The sequence below is a fragment of the Carlito syrichta genome, unplaced genomic scaffold (genome assembly GCF_000164805.1).
Source record: "Carlito syrichta isolate Samal-C Ts95f unplaced genomic scaffold, Tarsius_syrichta-2.0.1 Scaffold303990, whole genome shotgun sequence".
NCBI classification, from domain to species: domain Eukaryota; kingdom Metazoa; phylum Chordata; class Mammalia; order Primates; family Tarsiidae; genus Carlito; species Carlito syrichta.
The window spans coordinates 422970-450943 of NW_007248086.1; positions in this window are offsets into that span (position 1 = coordinate 422970).

Sequence of the window (27974 nt, forward strand, 5' to 3'; positions counted from 1 at the left end):
ACCGAGACCATAGACATAAATACAAGTCTCAGGATACACTAGTTGTAGAGATTTTAAATAGCATGAACACAGATGTTTGAAAAAAGAAACACTGAAAACAGTTTTGTCATACTGAGGGCTTGAAATGAAACATCTCAAATACATTTCCACAATTTATTTCAACAATAGAAACCTTGGCAACAGAATTAAGCCAAGCACTCAACTGGGTGAGACGTATGCAGTTGAAACCCCTAGAAATGGGTCCAGACGTAGGGAGACCAGTAGATTGCAGGGGGATACAGTCACAGCATTGTGTCAGGGAGTAGTTCCGAATTCTTACATCTTAATATCCTGAATCTGTAAAAGCTAGCTCAATTATAAAAGCCTTAGAAGTCACTTAGCGATATCATTTTTATTTCTAAATCAGCAGTGAACAATATTACTTACAATATCAGCATAATTAGGTCAATGTAATTAAGATGTCTGTTAGCAAAGAAGACAGCTGGCACATTTTGTATTCAGTTAATACGATTCCAGCCATGAGCATAATTGATGTTTGTTCGGTAATATGGAGCTATGTCACAGAATCTGTGAGACGACGCTTATCTGACAGCTATAGGAAGTGCAAAGTCAAGTATGGGGAAAAAATTATGTTCCAGACAGTAGCAGATGTTCATAGATCAAATATTTCTGTGAAAAATTGTAGTAGAAGAATCTACAGATAAAACATCAGAAGCTATTTTAGTAAATTACATCATGATGAAGAAGAATAGGGGAAAGATGAGGAAGGAGGAGGAGGAGGAGGCAAAGGAGGAAGAAAGAGGAGGATGATCAGAACAAGTCTGAGCTCCGTCTCCTCACCTGCAGTATTCCAGAATGCAATTTTGCTATTGGAGGACAGATTTGAAGTATTACTATCAAGCAAATGAACCAGAAAAATAAAACAAGATAAAAAACAATAAACAAATAAAAAACAAAACAAAAAGGAAGAAAGCAAGACAGAGTGAGGAATATGACTGGAGGGTGGAAAAGGAAATTTGTGATAATTGTTTAACCCAGCTGGGCCCTCAAAGCCCAACTGTTACTTGAAACGGTGAAAATATTGTCTCATACCTAAACCTAAAGTGGAATTTTTGCAGACTTTTGGATGAATAATCAAGAATCAGAGAACTGGCATTCAAACCCAGGCATTTTTGCAGACTCTGGAGATCCTTCCCATTTCCAGGCCTCCTCTATCTTCCAGACATCACAGTCTTGAAACTCTGCCCCTTTTCTTTAAGAAGTCACTTGATCAATTGTTTGTGAGGGCAGCAGATTTTCCCAAAAATGTAGGGGATGTCACAGGGAGGAGTCCCCTTGTGCCATGCCCAATACTTTGCCATTTTTCTGATCCTTCTCTCTTTTCTTTTTCTCCCTTCTCCCTCCAGTATAGATCAGAAACTCCAAGTTCTTTTTTATTTCAGCTGTCACTGACCCTGCCCTATTCCATATGCAAACCTACACATCCAAACCCAGCAAGATGCTTTGCTCATATGGGACTTCTTATGAGTCAGGAGCATTCTCCATAAAGGGTGTCTGAGTCTGCTTTGATTGCTGTAACAAAGTTTCATAGACTGGGTGGCTTATAGACAACAAATGTATTTCTCACAGCCTAGAAACTGGGAGTCTTGCTGGAGTCTTCTTCCAAGTTGTGGACTGCTGACATCTCATTGCATCTTCACATGGTGGAAAGAGGACTGAAGAGTTCTCTGGGGTCCCCCTTTTAAGGGCATGAATTCCATCATGAGGGTTCTACCCTCATGACTTAATTATCTCCCCAGATTCCACCTCCCAATACCATCACATTGCAGGTTAGGATTTCAATACACGAATTTGGGGGGACAAAAGCATTCAGTCCATTACAGAAGCCCTTAATGCTCTGAATGACAAAACATTCTTCTTCTTTTTAACCACCTACCCTGCCATTAAGTCTTAAGACAAGTAAATTTCTATGTACTTATAAAAAAGTTAGTCTGAGAAATTCACCCATCAGATGCCCCTGCCTACCTTTGACTTTGCCTCTGCTACTCCAACCCTGTGTTACCTTATACCTGCAGAATTGGTTCTGGCCCAGTTCTGAGTTTTGTGAGAGGCAGGAAACACATCAAAATGCCTAATCACATCTCCTTTGTCATATTGAGACGAGGTTAGAAAGAAGTCACTTCCCCAGGTCCGGACCTAGAAGTCCACTGACAACCACTTGAGTTCTGGATTGTTCTCCAAGGGTGCTTTTGTAATGGCACCTTCATCTACCCAATGTCTCAAGCCAGAAACCTGGGATAAAGGTAGTGGATCACTTTTTCAGTTTCCTTTTCTTCAGGTTTCTACTCTCTATTGAAATAAACACCTGGTGAAGTCTACCTCTGGGATATAGCTTCAGCCATCCGCATTTCTCCACCTCTCCTCCCCTGTCACTAACTACCAAAATTACGATGACTATCTCCCAGTTTGACAGGTCTTCCCATTTATCTCAACATAACAAATCATGCTAATCTGACTTTCCCTTCCATGTTTTCGCATTTAGAGTAAGAGTGACCTTGCATTTTGTAATGCTTTACCTGGAGCATCCTTTTTTTTTTTGGAATTGGGGTCTCACTCAGTTGCCCAGACTGGAGTGCAGTGGCCTCTCCCAGCCACCGCAACCTCAACCTACTGGGCTCCGGTGATCCTTCCGCCTCACCCTTCCAAGTAGCTGGAACTACAGGTGCGCGCTACCACGCCCAGCTAATTTTTTTGATTTATTGTAGAGATGAGGTCTCGCCAAGTTGCCCAGGTGAGTCCACGGGCTCAGGCAATTCACTCACCTCGGCCTCCCAAAGCACGGGATTACAGGCTGAGCCACCGAGTCCAGCCTGGAGCATCCTTTTTAAGCTGTGCATGTTCCCTTAGATCTTTGCTCACCTTGATGTTCCTGTATAAAATTATAGCCTCCATTCCTCTTACCCACTGTATCCTCCTTTCTGTTCCGCTACAGCATTCATCACCATCTGGTTCACCCCTTACCCACCCAAGTTGTGTGAGCGCCATGAAATAGGATCTTACACTCTTGTTCGTTGCTGTAGTCTCAGTACCTAAAATAATGTGTGTCACATGATGGACACTCAATACACATTTCCTGGCTATGGAATTCGATCAAGGTCTTGGTAGTAAATGGTGGGCTCAGAATTTAGATCGAAGCAGTGTGAACCCACAGCTGAATATCACTAATAATAAGCTTCCTACGAGGCAACATGACATTCATGAAAAAGCAAAATTCAAAATACATTATGGAAAGAATCACACTTGTGGTAGAAGCTATTAACAGATCACAGGTAGTACTTGAAAGGTCATGAAGATATACATGTGACAAGTAGTAAAAAGCAAAGTCATTTGGTACCATTTATAGACGATAACTTTATATACCATCAAAAGAAACCACGACTCAGTCAAAATCCATGCAATGGTTTTACAAATCACCAGATAATACTATGTAGCAAAAATTTTAAAGAGAAACACAAAGCTACTTATTAGATTTGGGGGAGGAGACTAGTTAAAACCCAAACAAGCAAATAAGCAACAATAATAAAACAAAGGGAAATGTGACTGTCTGCATGTTCACAGACAGATGCAAATGGTGGAGCTCTGCGGGGATTCCCCAGTATCCTACTGATGAAAGGAAAAAGTAAATGGTGAGCCTGTACCCCTCCTTCAGTCTAGACAGGTTGTGAAGAGATGTGATTGACCTGGCGTCTGGCCTGGGCAATTTACCTGAACAGAGTCTCGAGTGTAGAGTGAAAAAAGAAAGGATGTGGGAAATAAGCCTGCCCACAGCTCCAGTTTTGCACAGTGGCTTCTTGCCTAAGACACAAGGTACAGGCATCATCATGGGGTCTGACCCCATGACCATGGCAGAGCAATCACCATCTTGCCACAAGAAGAAGACGGCGGCTGGCAGGCAGGAAGGAAGAATCCCACTCAGTGGGCAGGTCCCACAAAGCCCGAAGAATCAAATGGAAGCACCCGGAAACTTAGAGGCAGTTACTAAAAGTGAACTCCTCACATCCAAGAGGTTTGGGAGGCAATCCTTTGTCCTCAGGTATTATTGATTAAGTGAATGAATTTCTGAAATGTATTGCTAAGTGAAAATAGCAAATCAGAACATGTATAAAGAATATGTATAAAGTGCTTTATATCAGGATATACTATATAAACATAGGTACATCTATGTGCATGGAAATGCCTAGGAAGAGGCAGGAGTAAAGCTCAGTCTCCTGCCAGAGGATAGCCCAGGGGAGACTGACCGAAGAGTAAGGAAGGAAACTGTCCTTTCCTTCCTCCCTCCTTCCCTCCTTGCTACCGGCCACCATCCCTCCACCCCACCCCCGTCTCTTTTTCGTTCTTTCTTCCTTGAGTTGGAGTCACTCTCCTCAGGCTGGAGGGCAGTGGCATGATCATGGGTCATTGTAGCTTCAGTCTCTAAGACTCAGGTAATCCTTCCACCTCAGCCTCCCAAGTAGCCTGGTACTAAAGCTATGCAGCGTCATACATGACTAATTGTTTTGTTTTTATTTTTGTAGAGACGAGGTCTCTCTATGTTATCTAGGCTGATCTCAAACTCCTGGGCTCAAGCAATCCTCCAGTAAAGTTCTAGGATTATGGGCATAAACCACCACACCCAGCTGACCTTTTTTTATTCTGAAAAAATAAACAGGTTCTTTAAACATTTCATAAAAGAAAATGTCTATTTATTTATTAAAGGAAAAAGATAAAGAGAATGAATGAATAAACCCCAAAGTTGGTTCTTTGGGGGTTTGTTGAGCAGCTCTTGGTAAATAACATAAAGAAAAATTATACATGAAAATGAAAAAAATTTTAAAATGTGCATACTAGACTATATGAAAAGACTAGACACAGTAATTCACCAGCAAACTTTAAACTATCAATAAGAAGATTATTTTTCTGCTTATATATTAAATGGATATTTTTGTTTCAAATAAAAACCTGAATAGAATTATTATTGTGAAAAAAATAGAAAACAAAGGTCAAATCATAAATATAAAATAAAACATTACCTCTGTCCCAAATCTCTGACTCAGAAGATTTCACTAGGGAATTTATTTAAGCTTTCAAAGAAAAGAGACCTCCCATATTTTATTAACTCTTCTAGACAAAGAAAGTTCTACTATTATTTTCATGTAAATAACCTATTTTCTAATACCAGTAACTTTGGCAAAGATAACATTCTATTAATATAGTTGCAGATTTCCTAAATAAGCTATCTGCAAATAAATTCATAACTATGTTACAATATTTTCATATGTCATCAAAGGCCTTTTCTAGGGAGATGGTAATATAATGACAGGAAATCTATTAATCCATATTTTAAATTAAAATATAAAAGCAGAAGATATATCAATAGATACTGAAGAGATAGTTAATAAAGTTCTATTATCATTGTTAATAAAAAAAAAATCTCTCTTAACTAGATATTACAGGATGGCATCTTATACCAAATGGACAATATCATATTTTAAGAGTGAGAGCTAAAATCAATTTCAATAAATTCAGAAACAGAGCTCTGACCTTTTCTACTGTATAATATTGCTCTAAAAGTTCTGGGCAATGAAATAAATTCAGAAACAACAATAAAAGGTATAACTTTTAAAGAAGATAAAATTATCTTTATTTGCCTGTGATATGATTGTGATATGATATTTAATTTGTGACTTGGAAAACTTGAGTCACAAATGAAAAACTATTAAAACTAATAGTGGAATCCATTAAAGAGGCTGGGTTTAAGATAATGAATGCCACTCAGTGGTTATAAACAATAACTTGATTATTGTTATTTGATTTATAAAACAGCCTAAATCGAACTCACTGAGGCAGATGGCTGGTCAACACGGGTTTGAAAGGGGTCCTTGCTGGACCCTCATGAAGAAAAGTGACAGTCAGAAGACTGAAGCTTGAAGCTGCTGTTTCACAGAAATATTGGGGCCAAGGCCTCATACACTGTTATATTCTGAAACTGTTGTATATTCAAAAACCTCCTCTCTGCTGGTTATTTGTGTTACCCTCTGTCTGTGTCTCCATAGAGATTATCTCTTAAAAGAAAAGAAAAGAAAACTGAACTGTGGCCTTGTTTTCTAAGATGAAACAGCAAAAAGAAGGTGTTTTCTTTGGTTAGCAGAGTACAATTCTGCAGAATGGTTGGTGTAGATCCTGGGCCCTGCAGCCACCAGAGGTGGCTGGGGGTGACAGTTTGAGCCTGAGGGGTGGCCCTGTAGAAGAAAAGCCCAGAAGTTCCTGGACATTTGTCTTGCAGATTTCTAGGAGGCCTCCGAAATGAGCCTCTCCTAAGGTGTGCCTACCTACTGCTGCTCTGCCCATAACCCAGCCCCTGCCCCCACCCCCCAGTGTCTTTCAAAGTGTGGCTGGGGTCAGAAGCAGTGTTGTTGCTTCCTTGATTTCAGGCAGGAAAAATATTTTCATCCAGTATTGTCTGGTAGAGCGATTTTCGGAATTGCGGGCCATGACGTGTCAGAGGCTAGAGATTCTGTTCTGTGAATTTTGAGCAACATCTTGTTTTTTAAAGAAACCAAAAGGAAGATAAAATACTCAAGGATTTCACATGCAATATGAGGGTATGTGTTGTTTTGTGACATTTTGGCTTCAGGTGTGTGTGTGTGTGTCGATGTGTGTGTACGTGTGTGTCGATGTGTGTGTATGTGTGTGTGGAGCTGTGTACCTGTGTGTTTCTATATGCGTGTGTGTGTCTGTGTATGTCTGTGTGTGTCTGTGAGTGTCGGTGTGTGTGTGTATCTTTGTGTGGATGTGTCTGTGTCTCTCTCTATATGTCTGTCTGTATATATCTGTCTGTGTGTTTCTGTCTGTATGTACCTGTGTATGTGTCTATATGTGTCTCTCTGTATATGTCTGTGTGTATATCTATATGTATGTGTCTGTGTGTGGGTGTGTCTGTGTGTATTTGTATATGTCTGTGTACATTTGTTTTATCTGTATCTGACTGTGTGTATCTGTGTGTGTGTCTGTGTATATGTGTCTGCGTATGTCTCTCTCTCTCTGTATATGTCTGTGGGTATGTCTGTGTGCATATGCTTGAACACTGCTTTACAATGGAAAGCAGAGCCAACTCTTTCTCTGCTTTGGCAATGGTTTCTCTGTGCTTTTTTTCTGTCTCTCACTATCAAACATCTCCCTGGTGGCAGTAAATGGGATGAAATTGTCAATGGGCACATAGCAGGACTTATGCCAATCAGCCGCGTCAACACTCCACAGGAGCTAATATTTGACTTGACTCTAGGGGCGCTCGTGGCCAAGTGGCAGGAGGGACTAGCTCTAAGTCTGCACCTAAACGTTTCCATGTGAAGAGGCAAAATCACCCCTTTCCCTGGTTTTGGAAGAAAAAAGAAAGAACCTACAACAGAGGGAAGTCCTGGGAGGCTGAGGTGAGTGGATTGCCTGAGCCCGCGGGTTCGAGACCTGCCTAGGCAACTTGGGGAGACCTCATCTCTACAATACAAATAAAAAATTAGCCGGACATGATAGCATGCGCCTGTAGTTCCAGTTACTTGGAAGGCTGAGGCGGGAGGATCGCCTGAGCCCAGCAGGTCGAGGCTGTGGTGGCTGGGAATGGCCACTGCACTCCAGTCTGAGTGACAGAGTGAGGCTCCAACTAAAAAAAACAAAACAAACAACAACAACAAAAAAAACCCTGTGGACAATGGACTCCTGGACAAGGAGTGCCAGAAAATTGAAAGCAGTGAAGACAAATGAATCCTACACACCTGGAGGCAAAGAGACGTGGGACTGCTGAGGCCATGCCCTGGTAGAATCCTTCCCTCTTGTTTTTTCACACTCCCTGTATCTAAACCATATGCAAATTCTGGCTTTACTTGTGATCTATATCCAGAATTCAATCATTGTCACTTCATCATTTCTTCTGCAAAATGACAGCTGAAATATGCAGAATTTGCAACATTGAACCTAACTGGAGACTGGAGATTTTGTAGCAAATACATCTTGTGGCCTCTTCCCTGTTACTTACCATTAAATTTATGAACCAGTGAAATGGAAGACAGCACATTTTAAAGAATCATGCTATCCACTGTTTTATTTTATTTTTTTAAACTCACATGCATTCTCTTTCTCTGGATGATGCCATAAAACCCGTGACTTTGGTGAAACTGGTTCTCTAATGAGACCACGGCCCTTTCAGCCTTGAAGCCCAACTGCCGACGTGTGGGATTTTGACACTGTACATTTGTTTTTGTGGTACAAAGATTTCCACTTCTTCCTCCTGGGCCCAAGCACACTTGAGCTGTCTCAGCTACTTGGAGGCTGACGTCGATCTTTCCAATGAGCCAAGGAAAACTGCCTCATTTGTCTGTTCTTTGGCTTCTCCATTTTCAAAAAAGGGAAGTTTATTATTCTCTGAGTCATGTTGTATTTTTGTGACCGGTAGTAACACTCTGAGAAATATCGTTAGAAGTTATAGAGTTCAATTACATGAAATTAAGCATTATGCTCTCTCTCCCTCTGGAAAGTCTAGAAGAACACCATCAGCTTTGGGTAAAAGCCTGTGAAAATACTCTTCAGAGAGTGCATGCAGCCAGTAAATAAAGACAGATCACCTGTACTCATACAGCTCTACCCATAATTTTGACTTGTCTGCACAAGTCCCCTAGTTAGGAAGCCTTGGCTACCTGGGAGATGCTGGGTTGATAGGCTTGTACACAGTGTCGTTGGCTACTTCCCAAGGTGTTGTGCTGAGCATGGTAGTGGCTTGATTTTGTTGTCTGCTGTCAGTTACTTTTAGGCTTCTATCAATTCTCTATTTTAAAAACTCAAAATTACAGAAGGAAAGCTGTCAATTACTTTTCTTGACTTTCCACACCAGAGCTCCCAACTCTGGCCCTGCATCAAATATCGTTGTAGGCAAAGAATCTTACAAATGATGAACAATCAAGATGCACAGAGGACTTAAAAAAGAAAAACTGGTAGTTCTCTAGAAAAATCAATCACATATTTAGCATTTTCTTTTTTTGTTTGTTTGGTTTTTTTTTTTGAGTTGGAGTCTCACTCTGTCGCCCAGACTGGAGTGCAGTGGCAAGCTCCCGGCCACCGCAGCCTCAGCCTGCTGGACTCAGGCAATCCTTCCGCCTCAGCCTTCCGGATAGCTGGAACTACAGGCGCGTGCTACCACACCTGGCTAATTTTTTTATTTATTGTAGAGATGAGGTCTCGCCAAGTTGCTCAGGCGGGTCTCGAACCTGCGGGCTCAGTCAATCCACGCACCTCGGCCTCCCAAAGTGCGGGATTACAGGCTGAGCCACTGAGCCCGGCTTAGCATTTTCTCTGGAGAAAATTAATGTTTGCTATTAGAGTGATCTGTGGTCTGCTGGTGTGAGTCCATGGTGTTTGGACAAGGAGATACCTGCTCAGTGTCTAAGTTTGGGGTCTCCACACCAACAAGGTCTACACTCAGGCATGGCAATGGACCTGGACTTTACAACTTAGCACAGTAGCCACTTGTATCAATTAGCTATTGCTATGTAAACAAAACACCCCAAACTCAGTAGCTTCAGATAACTATTACTTAATTATTATGGCTCATGTCTCAGTGGATAAGCTGGGGGTTGGTTGTAAATTTATTCTGAACTTGGCTTATCTCAACTGGGCTCATTTATGCCTCTGAGGGTTATCTGAGGTCACTATTCTGGACTGGCGTTGGCTGGAGGAATTTAGCTGGGGCAACTCTGCCCTACATGCTGCTCATCCTCCTTACAGGACCAGCGGGCTAGTCTGGGCATGTTCTTCTCATGGTGATGACAGAAGACCACAAGAACAAGGAGGAGCATTAAGGTCTCTTGAGACCTGGGCTCAGAACTGGTAGTGCTCTGCCATTCTATTGGGCAAGACAAGTCTCGTGATCAAGGGCGGAGAAACAGACCCTGCCTCTCTGAGGGAGGGGATGGATGCTCTATCGTCACATGGCAAAGGAGGAGACCATTAACCTAACTGGCCATACTCCTTAGCTCACACCTTGAACAAGTTCAGACTCAGGTCGGACCCGATTCTTTCTTTTCTCTAGAAGGGATTCAGCCAGGTGTGATGGCTTGCGCCTGTAATCCCAGGTACTAGAGAAGTTGAGGGGGGAAGAATACTTGACGCCAGAAGTTCGAAACCAGCCTGAACAACATAGTGAGGCCCAGTCTCTCAAAAAAAAAAAAAAAAAAGACTTCGAGAATTCCTACTTTGATGTAAACCCAGCATGGGTCACCAAGCTTGCTTCCTGGTGCCTGTCTGGCTAATGTCTCACAACCAGCCTAGGAGTTGCACCCTGCTTTGAAATAGGTAGGAAGGGCTGATGCTGGAGAGGGACGTGACTCCTGTCCTTCAGTTACTCCCTGTAGAGAGGACCTGCAGAGCCCTGAGGAATCACACTGCAGCTGCCTACCTGGAACATTCTGTATCTTCTGCTCTGAGATGCCTCTTGTTGCGCCCCTCCCACCATCCAAGTCACTCACCTTTCCTCATTGGATGTCCCAGATGTTTGTTCCAAAGACTAAGATCAAGGGTCTCATCTACTAGCCAAAGAAGCCCCCTTCACTTCCTGCACCAGTGTTGTTTGTTCACTTTCATGGGCCTGTCACCTTTGAGGTCTTGACATTTGGGGTTTGAGTGTTAGGATTCCAGTGCTCTGTTCTGCTGCATGATGTGACAGTCAAACAGAAACAAAACAAGAGTAAACCTTGTATTTTTAAAATTGTCTTCATAGATATTATTTCATTTGATCTATTAAGAGCCTCATGTGAGCTTAGGCTACATAACCAGACCTCATCTCTACAAAAACAAACAAACAAATAAAAGCTGGGTATGGTAGTGCATGCCTGTAGTCACAGCTACTCAGAAGGCTGAGATGGAAGGATTGCCTGAGCCCAGGAGATAGAGGCTGCGATGAGTCATGGTCATGTCACTGCACTCCAGCCTGGATGACAGATGTGATTCTGACTCAAGGAAAAAAAAAGATTTTGAGCTAAGAAAACCAAAGAGTAACAGAGGATATATGTTACTTTCCTGAAATCAACCAGTAAACAAGCGGCAGATTCCAAATTTCCAGTTTAGAATTCTTATTGCTATCCCCTGACTCGTCTCATAGTTAATACAAATTCCCCAGTGCTATTAGTTGTGACACGGACATTGCAACAAGAAGGAAATCATGTGCCAATTAGTGTATTGAGGGATCCTTTTGGTTTTATCCTTTTTACATCCATATGCCTGCCCTGACTACATGAGGCATCAGGGAGATTGCAAAAAGTGGATCATCTATGCTGTTAGAAACTGCCTACAAGCATGATTCTCAAAGTGTGGTCCCCAGGGCACCCACATCAGCATCACCTGGTTACCTTGTCTCCAACCACATCTACTGAATCAGAATCTCTGGAGACTGGGCCCAGCAGTCTGTGTTTTCACAGCCCCTCCAGGGGATTCCAGAGCATGCTTAAGTTTAAGAACCACTAAGCCACCACTAGTCTACCGTGGTTGTTCTGGTGGTATATGGGGCCATGGAAGTAAAGTTGTCTTTAAATAGGTCAAGGCATCCTTCTCATGTTTGCCAGCACTGAAGAGAAAAGGTAGAGAATGGATTTAAGGATTTGGAGGGTTTTAATCATTTGTTTTGTAATTTGATGGACATAGGTTGGAAACTATGAAGAAAGATGTGGAAAGATTAGAAGGATTGTCCCTCTGAGCAGTGTGACAAGATGATCATGATCAAAACCCTTTCATGTTTTGTAGCATGCCTAGTGTTTCTCACCTCTCTAGTTCTTTCCAAGGTTTAGATTCTCACCGTGGTTTCTTTCAGCAATTAATCTCAGTAGCATTATGTCTGGCATGGAATGTGATTAACCCCAAAACAAAGCATGTCAGGTTATGTGGTGCTTAATGCTAAGTGACACTGGTTGATCTGCGTGTATGGCATTGGGCAGCGGAGGGGCTCCCCACTGTGTTCAAGAAGCTGAGCAGCAGGAATGTAAGGGTGAATCAACAGAGATAGAGCAGATACCACTTGTCTTCTTCTTAAAGAATCAGCCTGGATGAGGGCTGGAAGGCCCTGGTGCATCTACTTCCTCCATCCAGCCTGGTGCTGTGTGAAGCAGCCAGAAGGACAGGCCCAGGAATGAGGGCAGAGTGATCTCAGGGGAAGGATACCCAGCCAGGCCCTGAATGCTTGCTAAAGGAGAATAGTGAGGCTAAGGGGAATAGTGAGGGTTAGAGAAGACCAGTTGTCTCCCTTAGTGGGGATCCAGGGGCTGTGAAATGGGAGAAATGGAGTGCCTGCAAGGTGAGTAGTGTCACTTGTGAGTAGTTTTATAGCAGAGTCATGAGGCAGGGGGAAGTAGGTTGGTCATGCATAGCTTTCATGAGGCCCTGGAAGGAAAGATGGGGTCCCTGGTGGGTGTACCTCTCTCTCTGGTGCATCCTCATCATCACATGACAGCTGCCTCTGCAAAATAACTTATAATGTGCCAGACCCTAAAAATCACGACCATTAGAGAAACCATCCTCAGTGTGGGGGATATGCTTGTCCCTGCAAAATCTATCTTTGCATCTAATTTACTGCTCTTAATGCAAACTGGCCTGGGGTCCACCCAAGGATACAATGCTTCACCAACTTTACTTTCATATTTATAAAGGAAAATTTCAGACTCGGTGCCATGGCTCATGCCTGTAATCCCAGCATTTTGGGAGGCTAAGGTGGGAGGATTGCTGGAGCCCAGGAGTTTGAGACCAGCATGGGCAACATAGTGAGACCTCATATCTTACAAAAAAACCAGAAAGTTAGCTGGGTATGATGGCCTGCATTGGCCATCCCAGTTATTCAGGCGGCTGAGATGGAAGAAGCACCCAGGAGGTCGAGGCTGAGGCAAGGTTTGTTCATGCCACCACTGCACTACAGCCTGGGTGATGGAGACCCTGACTCAAAAAATAAATAAATAAATAAAAAGAAAAGAAAAGAAAATTTCATATAAAACCTCAGAACTGTTTAATTTTCCTTTCCTAGTGAACTGATATATCCACTTGAAGCACAGAGAATAACCTCAGTCCTCTGACACCTTCCAGTGTTAAAAGCCGGTACCCACAGGGGGCTGCCCTGCTCACAGCTGCAGGAGCTATGGACCGCATCCAAATGCTGTGGGAAGTCCAGGAGGCAGGAAGCACCATCCCCGACAGAAGGTAGCAGGGTATGAGACCCACTGGGGAGGGGAACCTGGCTGCCAGCCTGCAGGGCATCTGACACCAGGGGCTGCAGCCACAGGGAGTGGGATTTGCTGGGCTTCCAACATCACAAAGACAATCAAAGAAGAGGTGCTTTTGAGGGAAAATGAGCGTAAAGAAAGAAAACCAAGGCACATGAGGGGTTTATGATCTAAACCCAAATGTTGTGTCAGCAGAGAGGCCCGGCCCCAGGCTCTGCTGAGAGCCAGTGTAATCACTCCCTGGCCCAGGCTTGGTTGCTAGGGCCACTTGGCAGTTTTCCCATCTTTGGAACTGTAATCACCTAACTAAGGAGGAAGCCCGGGTGAGGGTCCGCAAACAACTGGGAAAGAAAATCTACATGCAGGACTGGCAGGTCATTGTGAGCTAGAATTTCTGCCAAGCAGTTGTGTGCATATGTGTGCATTTGAGCATAGGTGTACACAGGTGAGCAAGTGTGTCTTGGTGTTTGAGAGAATGTGTTTGTGTTCATGTGGATGTGCATGTGTGTACGTGCATAGGTGCATCTGTATTTGTGCGTGTCTACAGGTGCATGCCTATTTGTGTGTGTGTGTGTGCATACATGTAAGTGTCTGGGTGGCTGTCTGACTTTGAATGTGTGTCTGTGTGCAAGTGAATATATATCTATGTAAGTGGGTGCATGTATATGTCTGAGGGGATGGGCATATGGTTCCCAGAGTGGGGAAGAAAAGAGAACTAGAAACAGGATCGCTGCACAGAGCGCTGAACTCAGAACTGGATGTGAGGACAGTATGCTCTCAGGAGGAGGATGCCAAATTTCCAAATAAAAATTCCTTTTTTTTTTTTTCTTGTGGTGATGTTTGCTGAAACCCAAAGCCCCGACAGCAGCATCCCGTGGCCAGCTCAGTGATTTTCCTCCTGCGGAATCAAGGAGGAACAGCCTTCAGCCTCAATGCCCTCACAGCTGAGATCCTGCTTTTCTGTGGGCCACCAGGCTCCAGACTTCCCCTTTTCTCCAAGCCCTCTGTCGTCTTTGTGATGTAGGAGTTTAAGATCTCTGGCCAAGGCACGCGAAAATATGCAGCACTTCCAGTTTGGCTGCAAGAGGCTTTCCAAATTTAAAGCAGAAACTGGAAACCTTCAAAGGTTGCTACCTACATTGCCCTTTCCTGCTTTTTGATCATGGTGAGAGAGAGAGAGAGAGAGAGAGAGAGAGAGAGAGAGAGAGAGAGAGAGAGAGAGAGAGAGAGAGAGAGAGAGAAAAGAAGGGGGAGAAGTTGAGAGACATAAATGAAAAGAACCATCAAGAGATAGAAAGAGGGACAAAGAAAGAACAACCATTTCTTATCTTCATGTCCCTAGAAATTCTCCTGCCTCTGTTTCTGCCAACTTGATGTCTAGGTCAAGTGATCTAGGCCCAGGCTACCTTGTTTTAGCCACGAGAAGGCCAGGTCACCAGTTGTCTACTGCCACTGTAGTGCTATCATGCCAAAACTTAGTGTCTTGTTTTATTTCATTTATTGATTTTATTAAATTATTCTATTTTTGCTCGACAATTGGGCCTGACCTGATTAGTTGAGCACTTTTTATAGAGACCGGGGTCTTCATAGAGTCAGGGATTAAAAGCATGAGAGGGGCTTCTGGTGTGGGAGACCAAACGCTGGTTTTGGAGACTGAGGGGGCCATGTGACAAGGAAGTGGCAAACTCCAGAAGCGAAGAGTGGCCCCCTGGTTCGCAGTCATCAGAGAAACAGGGACCTCAGTCCTACAGTCACAAGGAATTAAATTTTGTCAAGAACCTGAATGAGCTTGGAAGTGGAGTCTTCCCCAGGGCCACCAAAGTGGATGACAGGTGGCAGACACACCCAATCTCAATCATGGAAGACCCTGAGCAAAGAACACCGCTGAACCTTGTCTGAACTTCTGGCCTATAGATCTGTGAGCTGATAAAGGAGTTTTGTCTTAAGCTGTTAAATTGATGGTAATTTGTGACACACCAATAGGAAACAGATGCAGTCTGACTATCTTTCTGGAAGAAAAAAGAAAAAAAAATTTTTTTTTTTGAGTTGGAGTCTCACTCTATCGCCCAGACAGGAGTGCAGTAGACGCTCCCTGCCACCGCAGCCTCGACCTGCTGGGCTCCAGCAATCCTTCCGCCTCAGCCTTCCAAGGAGCTGGAACTACAGGCGCGCTACCACGCCCGGCTAATTTTTTGATTTATTGTAGAGATGAGGTCTCGCCAAGTTGCCCAGATGGGTCTCAAACCCACGGGCTCAGGCAATCCACTCACCTCACCCTCCCAAAGCATTGGATTACAGGCTGAGCCACCAAGCCCAGTTGCAAAAAGAAAAATTTAGAGGGAACAAAACATAAATGAATATCTTACTAAATTATCCCATCACTCTTGTATGGCTACCTGATCTCCCACAGTGACTAGAAATTGCCTAAATTATCATATCTTCACTAGCATTGAGTTTTGTAATTTTATTTTAATCAGTGACAAGTGAAAATGTCAATTCATTACTATTTCATTTAGCATTTTTTGACCTAGTGAAAAACACTTTTTCATATGATTCTCAGCACAGCGGCTGTCAGGAGCATATTTTCTTAATTTCCAGCTGGATGGTTTTTCTATTTACCTTTTACAGCTAATTTTTCTGTTTCTATAGAACTCCCTACACATTAGGTGCTACACAAATATGTGCTGAATACATGTCTGAGTTAATAAGTAATGAATGAATGAATGACTCTTCAAGAACACGTAGGAGCTTCTGCCACTGAGAAATTCAGTGTCTTGGTGACAGGACAGGACTGCAAAATGGTCCAACAGAATCTTAGCTCAGGAAATCAGAGAGGCCTGCCTGACATTCGAATGTCCTTGGCCATGTCAGGCTGTGAGGCATTTGGCCAAAAGCCGCAGCCACTGAGGAAGAAGTAGTTACAGACAGAAAAAGAGCAGGGGATGGAAGGAGGGTTGGAAGTCCCCATGGACAGACACCTGGCAGCCAGCAGGGTTGCTCTGGGCTGAATAGCTGAGAATCAGTGACATGGTGACTGCTTTAGTTCACCACTTTATGACATCAGAGATGTAAGATTAGGTCAGAGTTTTGGTTAGTTAGAAACATATTTATTATTTCTTTTTTAAAAGTTCACTTGTTTAGGCACATTTAAGAAGCAACACATTTGCTATTTAAGATTCTTCAACAAGTTTAGAAGTATGATTTTTTTTTTTTTTTTTTTGAGTTGGAATCTCACTCTGTTTCCCAGATTGGAGTGCAGTGGCACGCTCACGGCCCCTGCAACCTTGACCTGCTGGGTTCAGGTGATCCTTCCACTTCACCTTCCAAGTAGCTGGAACTACAGGCGTGCGCTACCACACCTGGCTAATTTTTTAAAAATTTATTGTAGAGATGAGGTCTCGCCAAGTTGCCCAGGCGGGTCTCGAACCCACGGGCTCAGGCAATCCACTCACCTCAGCCTCCCAAGGCACGGGATTACAGGCTGAGCCACTGAGCCTGGCTGTATGATATGTTTTTTAAAAGGCAAAAGGAATCCCTTAACCCCTCAATGTCCCTCCTCTCAGATAATGAACTTTGATTTATATACATAGCATTAAAAGGAAAAATGGATCAAGCTGCACATACTGTCAGTAATGTATTTTATTTTCACATAAGAAAATATCTTGGCTATATTTTCATAGACGAAAATCTCAGATCAGGAGACTGGAATCCATAGATCCCCAGAGGTCTCCATGGATAAACTTTAGGATGCTCAGGGACACAGAAGTTTTAATGTACATTTTCAAGAATTTAGAGGCATTCCATAGATATCAGGGCATTCTATCATTCCCAAAGATATAAAAACCAAACAACCCTACATCATTTTACATTGTAATCATTTTATAAAATTGTGATGCCTTTTATGAAATTGCTTCTAAAGGCTGAGTATCCTCAAACTCAATCTCCAATTCTGTAATTTATGCAAGTCTTATTTACAGTGGGAGATTAGGATGAAGTATTAAATTGAAGCATAGATGAAAATCCCAGCGTGTTTTGTGCCTTTCTTCTTCACTCTTCCAAATATCTGAGCAGGGCATGCCAAGTTCTCTTGGAGATTCCTTTTAGATTTGTCTACCTGTCCTGGCCTCTTCACTGTCTCTCTGTGGGTTTGGTAGATTTTGTCTCAGTGTGGGCACCATTATACGGGTAATGGGTTAATCATCAAAGCTCCAGTTCTTACTTGCCAGGTCAACAAGGACGCTACCCACTAAGAGGTTTGCACATCATCCCCTCCCAGGACAGTCAGTGTCTGTGTGTGACTCACGGGGCTATCACCACATGAATGGCAGGCACAACATGGACTATCTCCTCCTCATACGTGGGTGTGCCAGATTGCAGCAGGTAGTGGGGTAAGAGGATGGAGCCATATCATCTCCTTAGGAAATACTAGTTTGAATAATTTGTTAATGAAACCTTGAAGTTTGGGTCCTCCCCTGAACCTAACTTTTTGCCTTGTCTGGAAATGTGAGCCGCTGACCTGTCCTGAATGCTCTACATGCATGGTCGGAGTTAATTTAGAACGTGGGCACTATCTTCATCCTCCAGCACACAGGTGAGGCATCTACAGCACAAGGATGGGGAGTCACAGTTCCATAGCACACAGGTGGGGGGGTGCTGGGGTCCAGTCCAAGCTCTCAGTCCTCAGAGCCTCCACCATGAACATGCAATTCATGCTTGTTCAATGTGTAAAAAATGTTTGAAGAAATGCAAATTCTTGAGCATAAACCAGAATGCTGGACTCTAAAAGCAGAGGTGGTGACAAAGATGAGGAAGACAATAGCAGAATCCAGAGAGGGAGGTAGAGATTAGAAACAGGAGGCAGGCTGGGCACAGTGGCTCAAATCTGTAATCCCAGTACTTTGGGAGGCCAAGATGAGAGGACTGCGTGAGCCCAGGGGTTCAAGATCGGCCTGGGCAACTTGGTGAGACCTTGTCTCTATGATATATCAAAAAATTAGCTGGGCATGGTAACACATGCCTGTAGTTCTGGCTACTTGGAAGACTGAGGATGAAGGATTGCCTGAGCCCAGTGTGTCAACACTGGGGTAGCCATAAGCATGCCACTGCACTCAAGCCTGGGTGACAGAGTGAGACTGGCGAAAGAAAGAAAGAAAGAAAGAAAGAAAGAAAGAAAGAAAGAAAGAAAGAAAGAAAGAAAGAAAGAAGGAAGGAAGGAAGGAAGGAAGGAAGGAAGGAAGGAAGGAAGGAAGGAAGGAAGGAAAGAAAGAAAGAAAGAAAGAAAGAAAGAAAGAAAGAAAGAAAGAAAGAAAGAAAGAAAGAAAGAAAGAAAGAGGGGCAAGGCTGCCCTGTCACTATCATGCAGAGGATGAAGAAACCAGGCAGTGAGGAGGGTCCCCGGGCCTGGTGTTGACAAGAGAAGAAGCAGAACCAGAGAGGGGGTGCAGTTGGGAGGGCAGATGCAGCCCTTGACATCAGAGAGGGATCCCCAAAGGCCTGGAGAATGAGTGATGGTGCAGAGGAGATCTCTGTACCTGAAGCCAGGTAGGCAGCCATAATGATGCCTTAGACCACAATCCTATGAATACGATGTTAAAAGGCATATGCTTAATGATTTAGATCACAAAGTTGTAAAAAGCCTTCAACTCCCATGCAGAAGAGAGCCTGATCCCATATTAGTGCCAACACGATCCTTGTATTAGTGTCTTAGGGCCGCCATAACAATCACCACAAACTTGGGGGTGAAAATCAATAGATATTAATTCTCTCACAGTTCTGGAGGCAGGAAGTCTGAAATCAAGGTGTCAGCAGTCTGTGCTTCCTGCGAAATCTCCAAGGGAGGATCCTTCCCAGTCTCTTTTTAGGTTTGGGTAGGCACTGGCAATCCTGAAAGTTCCTTGGTTTGTAGATGAATTGCTCCTGTCTCTGCCTCCAACTTCACATAGTCTTCCCTTCTGTGTGTGTTTTTCCTCCTTTTTAAAAAAATTATTTTTATTTATTTTTGTTGTTTTTTGAGCTGGAGCCTCACTCTGTCACTCAGCCTGGAGGGCAGTGGTATGCTCCTGGTCACCACAGTGACCAGCTGGGCTCAGGTGATCCTTCCATCCCAGCCTTCCAAGTAGCTGGAACTACAGGTATGTGCCACCATGCCTGGCTAATTTTTTTTTTTTTTATTGTAGAGATGAGGTCTCACTAAATTGCCCAGACTGGTCTCGAACCCGTGGACTCAATCCTCTCACCTCAGTCTCCCAAAGTGCTGGGATTATAGACATGAGCCATTGTGGCTGGCTTGCTTTTTTTTTTTTTAAATAAGGACTCTGGCCATTGGATTAAGGGCCCACTCCAATCTGGAATAATCTCATCTGGAGACATTTAGTTTAATCAAATCTCCAAAGACTCCTCTTCCAATAAGGTTGCACCCACAGGAACCAGAGTTTAAGATTTAGGTACATCTTTTTTGGATCACTGTTCACCCCACTACAGGCATAGGTATAGGATAGTCTACAAATCATAAGTGGACAGTTCAATGAACTTGCAGATGCTGAATGCACCCAGAAGCCATGCAACCACCACTGAGAACAACACCAAAACTGCAAGCGTCCCACAAATGATTCCTCTTTGCCCAAAAGTTATGGTCCTTCTCCCCAAAGTCAGCCTTCATCCTGACTTCTGTCACGATCAATTAGCTTTTCCTGGGTTGGAAGTTCACATTAATAGACTGCTGTAGGCCTGGCACGGGGGATGACAAGCTCTTACCCTCAGTTTCTTCTGGAATTATAACTAGAAACTCAAGAGTCTTCACCTAATAGTTGAAGAATTAATACGAGAAGTTAGTAGACAAACTCACTATAAATGTACCAGAGTAAATAAAATTTATTATTAAGAGCATCTAATCAATTAAACAATACAATGAAAAAATTTCCCATTTATAATAGCACCCACAAAACAAAATAAGAAATCATTGATAATAAGTATAAAAGACCAAATAAATAAATCTAAAATTTAAGCTGAAAAACACATTTGCAGACAGAGCAGATATGTATTGAAATGGGAAGTTCTATGTTTTAAACTGAACAACCTCTGAAAGTGAATCTGGAAGGGTGAATATGTGGAAATACCTAAGAAAACTTTCTACAAGAAGAATAATGAGGGAGAACTTGCTAGACCAGATTTTGCAGCATGTGATAAATCTAAAATTAGTGATTCCAAATGCCACAAGTACAAGAAGTAGACCAATGAACTTTTCAGTAAAAATCAATCAGTATTTAGCATATACTAAATGGATTATCACTAGTTAATGGAGAAATGAAAGACTTCCCAATCAAGGATGACATAATAATTAGCAAGATTTGGGAGCAGTGGTGAAATGTTCACTTCTAACTTTACTACACATCAAAACAAACGGCAGATTCACTAAAGCTCAGCTATTTTTTTAAAAGAAAAAATAAAAGATAATAACTTCCTGGTCTCTGAATAGAGTGAGGACTTTCTTCACTCAGAACCAATTGAAGGCATTAATAAGGAAAAGATGAGTAGATTTGACTACACACACAAAATTATATGTCAAACATTACAAAATAAATAAAGGGCTAATTACAGGCTAAAAAGCTCAATTTTCCCCCAATAAATAAGATTGGGAAAGGATTTAAAGTGTTGATAAATAAACGGTTGGTATGAATCAATGAGAAAAGCTAGAATATTCCATTCAGTAAACAGGCAAAGGCCATGTTTAGAAAACTCAGAAAGATGAAGTACAAGTACCTTACCAAGAAATGACAGTATAGTCAGTCTTTATAAGAATCTAAGAAAAAGACCGTTTTTTGCCTCTTTAGCTAGTAGTTAATAGTAGTATTTCTCAAGATGTGTTAGGAAAGTCATACATTTCTAATGACGGAAGAATGAAATTTTACACTCTTTTTGAAAAATCAATTTTGCAGTTTATGTCAAAAGCTTAAAAACATTTTAATATTATTTTAGTGGAAAAAACCTCACAAGGGATTAAATTATATATAATCAATGTAAAGTAAACAAAAATACTGTGAAAAATTAAGGAAATATGCCCAAACCTCGAGACATTGCACTCTGAACATTGGTATCTTTTTCTTTATACTTTTCCCTAATTTTCCAACTTTTTGCAATAATTTTTATTTTCAGCAAAAAAAAAATTCATAAAACAAACAGAAAATTCTTTGTATATTCTATGCACCACCCCTAAAGAAATTGCTGTTGCTACATTGTAACCAGCATCATGGGCATTAAGATACAAACAATGCTGAAAAAAACATATCTCTTTGCTCATAATAGAGTGACAACACATTAATCCAATCAATAGATAGCTATTTGGTGAGCTTCAAATAAATGAAATTCCCCACTAGACTTACTTTTCTCTATTTCATTCAGTAGAGGAGGTGATTTTTAGACTAAAAGGTAAATGAGTAGGACTTCTTCAGGCAGTGAAGCCGGTTGTATGGATGTGGAAGGTGGATGCATAAGAAGATGCACAGGAAGGTGGGGCTGGACCACTAGAGAGCTGCAAAGGAGCTTAGAACTGTTCTGTGCGGAAATGCGGGCTGTGAGTGATAGAAACATGGGAAGGTTTTTGACCATGAACTTGCCATAATCAGCTGTAATTGTTGGACTGATCAGCAGTACAAAGAATAACCTGGGAGGCAGGAAAAAGACTGGACAGAGGATAATTCTTCCAGAAGCTTCTACCATGGTCCTTCCGGAAGACAATAAAATCCTAAACAAGAGCAATTATAGTTGAGACAAAAGGGAGGTGGATTAGATTGTCATCTCCCCAGAGGGCTTTGTTTTGGGTTTTTTGGCCACTTCTCTTTTCCTAACATCTAAAAAATAATTGGACAATAGTTATATACAAATATTTACAGAATAAATGAAACAGTAAAAAGATATAAGATATTTAGTGTGTAAGGCTAGAAGGATCTGGTGAATTCTGGATATCAGAGGCAATGTTGGAAAACTTTAAAAAGGCCACGATCAAGCAATAATTCCTCAAAATAACTCAATTACTATCTCAGTTAGTAAATTCATCCAACATTGCCTCATGCATTTCTTAGATATTACTACTGTATTGCAGTAATTTTGGTTATAATTATATCAACCATTAACATATTTTCAAGGGCCACTTAATTTTTTTTTAAAAATGTGAACATGCTCATTATATGGACATAAACTCCTTGCTAGGATTAATACAAAAGTCTTTTCTCCCTGTTTGGTTTTCTTGTAATTTAATTTTAGAGTTTAAAAAAATACAGAAGCGTTACTTTTTTTTTTTTTTTTTTTTTTTTTGAGTTGAAGTCTCACTCTGTCACCCAGGTTGGAGTGCAATGGTACACTCATGGCCACCCCAGTGTGCTCTGGTGATCCTTCCACCTCAGCCTTCCAAGTAGCCTGAACTACAGGTGCATGCTACCACACCCGGCTAATTATTTTATTTTATTGAAGAGATGAGGTCTCACCAAGTTGTCTGCGCTGGTCTCGAATCCACGGGATCAGGCAAGCCACTCGCCTCGGCCTCCCAAAGTGCTGGGATTACAGGCTGAGCCACCAAGCCCAGTCCAGTGTTACATTTTTATATTTTCAAACACAGCAGTGTATCTCTTTGAGAGTTCTTCAAAACTGAGCCAATGTATCCATGTCAATTTTCTTATGAAAAATGTTACCATTTGGGAGAACTGGGTCAAGAGTACATGGAATCTAGTATTTCTTACAACTGCAGGTGAATCTACAATTATCTCAAAAGAAAAGCCATTCTTTAAAAAAAAAGCCTTAAGGAGTCACCTCCCCTACTGGAGCTCATTCACACGGTTATGTCAAAAGGAAATCTTGGATTTATATTCAGCTCTTGGGAAATGGTTCATCACCTGCAATTTCTCTATAGGTGAACCCAAAAGAGAAGATTGTTGCTATGCTGTTGTCACTGTCGCTTTTCTTTTTTCAGTTGCATTTCCAAAGTAAATGCATCTCTTATTTACAGCCTTTAAATTGCAAAATTGTCGCCATGGTTATTCTGGCTGCTTCTCTGAGCTCTATCTCTTCCTCTCCGGATGTGGTTTGTTCTGCCTGTAGGTTTACCATCATTTCAAGGGAGTGAAAAACGAATCATTTCAGAGTGCGCTGTGTGCCAACATAGTACAATGTCATCTACCTTTAGATGATTCTATCCAAACCATGTGGAAAAGTTCCTAGTTTATAGACCCCTAACTGGTGTTGACGATGGTAGGCCCACAGTCCTGGTGGTGCAGGTGGTTAAAAAGCAACACAAAACAAAACAAAAAACCAAAAACAAACAAACAAAACACAGCTCCATGCATGCGTGCTGTCTGGGGTAGGGGAAAATCAGAGATTTGGTTGGGCAGATAGATTTCATCCAAGTCTCTTTCTCTGCCTTACTCTCTTGCTGATTCTGCCAGGGTATTTACGGCCTTAAGGCATCCTGTAGTACATATGGTTACCCTAGAACCCGCAGACTCCTATCACCTCCTCCAGCTTCATCCCCAAGCCCCCTTGTTCCTGAGGCCTGCCAGTGGTTAGAAGGACTCAGAATCTGACCCATAGAAGCATCTGACAATGTGGGCTAAATGCATCTGGTTTCCCATTGCCCTCTTCGTGTGCTTTCTGTCTCTGCTGCAGCCACATCCTTCTTAGGAACAACTGCTCAACCTCCAGCCTGGTCTTCGTAAGTTCCCTCTGGCTCTTCTCCAATCCATCCTCCACAGGCAGCCTGAATGATCTCTTTAAAACACGCAGGTGATTACATCACACACTGGCCTAATGCCTTTCCTTATTCCCAAGTATGTCAGGATAATTCAAACTGTGGCACAGGTCCTCTGCTCATGTCCACTCCCTCCTCTCCCCTTTCCCCCCCTTCCCCCTTCCCCACAAAAGTCCATGCCTTCCAGCTAGCCATGCCCCATGTGGGCCACCCTCCATCTGTGTGCACCAGGCAGACACAGGCCAGGGCCCCTCCAAGGGGGAGGAAACCATGATGCCCAGGAATTCAGAATGGATACCCATTGAGCTTGGTGTCTTTACCCTGTGAGTTTGGGAGAGTTCTCAATTCTGGCTCAACTTCCTCCTAAGGTGTCTGGGGTGCAATGTCCGCTGGGAGCCTGTCTGGGGCTTCAGGATTGACCTTCTGCAGTCACTGTGGGGGCGGAGTTGGGGAGTGTACACTCATATGTGAGACTGCAGAGCACCAAGAGACCACTTGCCCAACATGTCTTCCCCTACTGTCCAGCCGAACCAGAAGTTACCTTAGTGGGAGTAGACATGGCCCTTCTCGGGTCCCAACATAGATTTCTAGCCATACCATCCACTAGTGCTCTCCACAAGTTCTCTGAGGCAGCCAGATGGGTCTCTCTGGACTGTCCCTCACCATCCCTGCCCTCCTGCTCCCCTCTGCCTGGGCGACCTGAGGGCATGAGCCCAGTAGGGTGGAAAGGCCTGCTATTAGGGCCAGTAGGATGTGATTGTGGAAGAGGAACAACAGTGGGTTTGAAACTGCATTGGAGAAGGACAAAGCTGTGCTCCTGAATCCTGAGGCTCAGCCCAGGCACAAATCTGGTGACATAGAGACATTCTCCAGAGCCCATGGGTACAGGTCAATTAAGGCAGGTTTGAAAGATCCTAGAATCAAGTTGATAGTACAGTTTAGCATGTCTAGATAATTGGGCTTAGAAACCAAGCACTCTAGTCTCTCACTTTGCAGTTGAGGAAACTGAAGTGCAGAGAGATTCTGAGACCTTCTCCATCTTACATCTGGGGGAGGACAGGCCAGGGCTCAGATCTAGGACGTTTCATGAAGGAACCAGGGCCACGTGCCTGGGTCACAGCTGGAGAGCCACACCCTAGCAGGTCTGTTTGCAGCTGCTCAGACCTCTTCTTGCCCCTACAGACTGAAGTATAAGTAGCCTGTGGGTGAGCAGTACACAGGCTGCACAACTGTACAGAGAAGCTCTGAGCCAAAGTTAGGGCAAAGTCCTGAGAGGTCCCATCAGACAGAAGAAGAAGGCCCATCTTTTGGGCTGGATATGTGGTGAAAATGAATGCAGGAGGGTGACCCAGAGGCTAGACAGTGGAGAGTGGAGACTCGTCACAGACACTGAGATTTGGGGCAGGAGACTAGCATTTGGAAAGGCAAGTAAGACCAGATCTCAGCTCCGGAGGGAATTTAGGTCCTCTGGGTGTGAACAAGGCACAAAGTGGCAAGATGAGGACCTTTCCCCAGAGCTGAGAGTTTGTTTGCTGTTTAATCATGATGGAGGCCTTTGCTATGGAGGCCCTTGCTACCATGCCCAGATGCTGATCACAGAGCCCATGAGCACCCACAGCATCCTCCCTCTGAGGCTGTAGGACATGCTGGAGCTCAGCCAGTCTGTCAAACTGAGTCAGGGGCAGAGTCCATCTGCCCTTTACAACAAGCAGGCTTAGGAACCCAAAAGGCCAAAGCAGAACATGCACAGGGCCTTGGTATGTGGGCAGATGCCAAGACATCTCCGGGAGGTGGAAGTTTGAGTAGAGCGAGTAGTAGTACATCAACTGGGAGTTTGATGCTGAATAATCAAAGTGTTGATAGATGTCAATAATCCTTCATAGTCACAGATCTCTTTCCAGCTTGCAACCCATTTGTATACCATTGTTGCATCTGATCTTTGCAGGAACCTCTGTGATGAGGTGTTGACATGCTCACATTACTCTTGTGGCCTGCACAGATAATGGGACAAAACGGGAATTTGAACCTAAGTCTTGGTGGTCTTTGGTTGCCCGTCTTGCATCACAGCGCCCTCTTCTGGTCCAAAAGAAAACTTCCGGCCCTAGGCTCAGCCCGGCAGAGGCGGGAGCCCTCCGCACTTGGCTGGATGGACCTCTACGGAGAAAGCAGAGCAGCGGTGTGGGCACTTCACCAAGGTGATGAGGGGGTCGTAAGTAGGGCAGAGGCAAAACGGGAGCTTTGGCAGGTGGATCCTGAGCATGGAGACAAAGCACTATGCGTCTGCATATGTAGGCAAAATTCTGCCACAGCAGGAGCAAGAGGACAGTTCTCCCCGGCAGCCTAAGCCCAGGCCGGGTCTCTGTGGCCACATCTCCCAGGCCTCCTCCCCAGGACTCCTGCTGGGATACTTTTCCTCTCTTTCCCACAGGTGAGACATATAGCGTGCAAACCTCCTTCTGCCCTCAGGCCCAAGCAACCAGCCCAGGCCTGCAGTTGTCTTCTGCGTTTTACAGGCCACATTCCATGTTGTATTCGTTTTAGACTGTTCAACGATTTTTCTTCTTCAAAATAGCATTTCACCTTGCAGATGAAACGGGAAATGTAGAAAAATACAGGAGCAAAATAAAAATCACTTGCAAAATAAAAATCTAACCCTCAAGACATAAATCCTGTTAGAGTTTCATGTATCTCCTTCCAAATCTTAAGTATATTTCTGGATTTATACTTTATTAATAATTCATTAATATTTTATTATACTTTATTTTGTCGATTGACATTACATTAAAGGAGAGTTATGAAATGTTTTATAAACACTCTTAGTAACAGCCTTGTCACGTTCTATCCTGTGGCTGGCCAATAATTTATATCCTCTTCCTCCCTTTGTTGGACATTTCGATTGTTTTTCAGCATACTATCAAGAACAATGCTAGAAGGGAAAGCTTATACATGAATCTTGGTCACTGGAGTCCTGGAAGTGAAATCAAAGGATCCAGACAGTTTTAAAGCTCATGATGTTCAGGGCCCCACTGCCTCCTGGATGGGCAGTGACAGTTTCTCCATGGGTGTGTGTGAATATGCCCATTTCTCCTGCTCCCCCAAGGACGGTGAGACAAGTGGGCACAGCCTTTCACTTTTGTTTTGATGTGTATGTATTTAATTATCAGTTCAGTGGAGCATATTCCACATGTGTGGCTGAAGTTCCCTGAGCAGAGAACCAACAATTTCAGAAGTAATGCAGCGAATTGCAAGTTCTGCTACTCTTCACTTGCAGGCCAGAATAAACAAGTCCAAGATTTAGTAGAAGGAAGGTGACTTTATTCCAGTGCTGGCAGATGGGGAAATAGTCAGGCTCATGCCTCAAAGAAACTGTTGCAAAATTTTAGGCCGAAGATAGGGGATTTTAAAGGGAAGGAATGGAATGAGAAATATCTGGAGTGGAACTGGGAGCAGATCTTGCTTTGGTGGCTATCTTGAATTGTTGTCCACCTGGAGAGCTGGCTGATATCTCTATTGTGGTCAGGGTTGTAGATTAATTGCCTTCAGGTGACCTCTAAACAGTGGCGAGTTCCACCATGGGGTCTCCATACTTTGTTATTTCAAAGTCAGCCTCTGAAATAGCCTCTGGAATTTCTCAAGCAAGTACACAATTAGATTAGAAAGAAAGAAAAAAAAGAACCTTTAAAGTATAGGCTAAGAGAGAAAAATGCTTAGAACTCTTTCTCAAAAGCTGAAGTGGAAATTCTTGGTTACAGTAAGACCAAAAAGGGACAGAATGGACTAAAATACCACTCAATTCTTGATAAAGATGAAGGTGGAGAATGCAGCCTCAGGAGAGCTGGGTGGGCCTGATGGCTGAATTAGGAATTTGGCAACACCCCTTCTTCCCATCTCAGGCAGCACTGGTGGGACTGACAGCCCAAACAGACAGTTGGCCTGACCTTTCTGGGTGTGGACAGTGC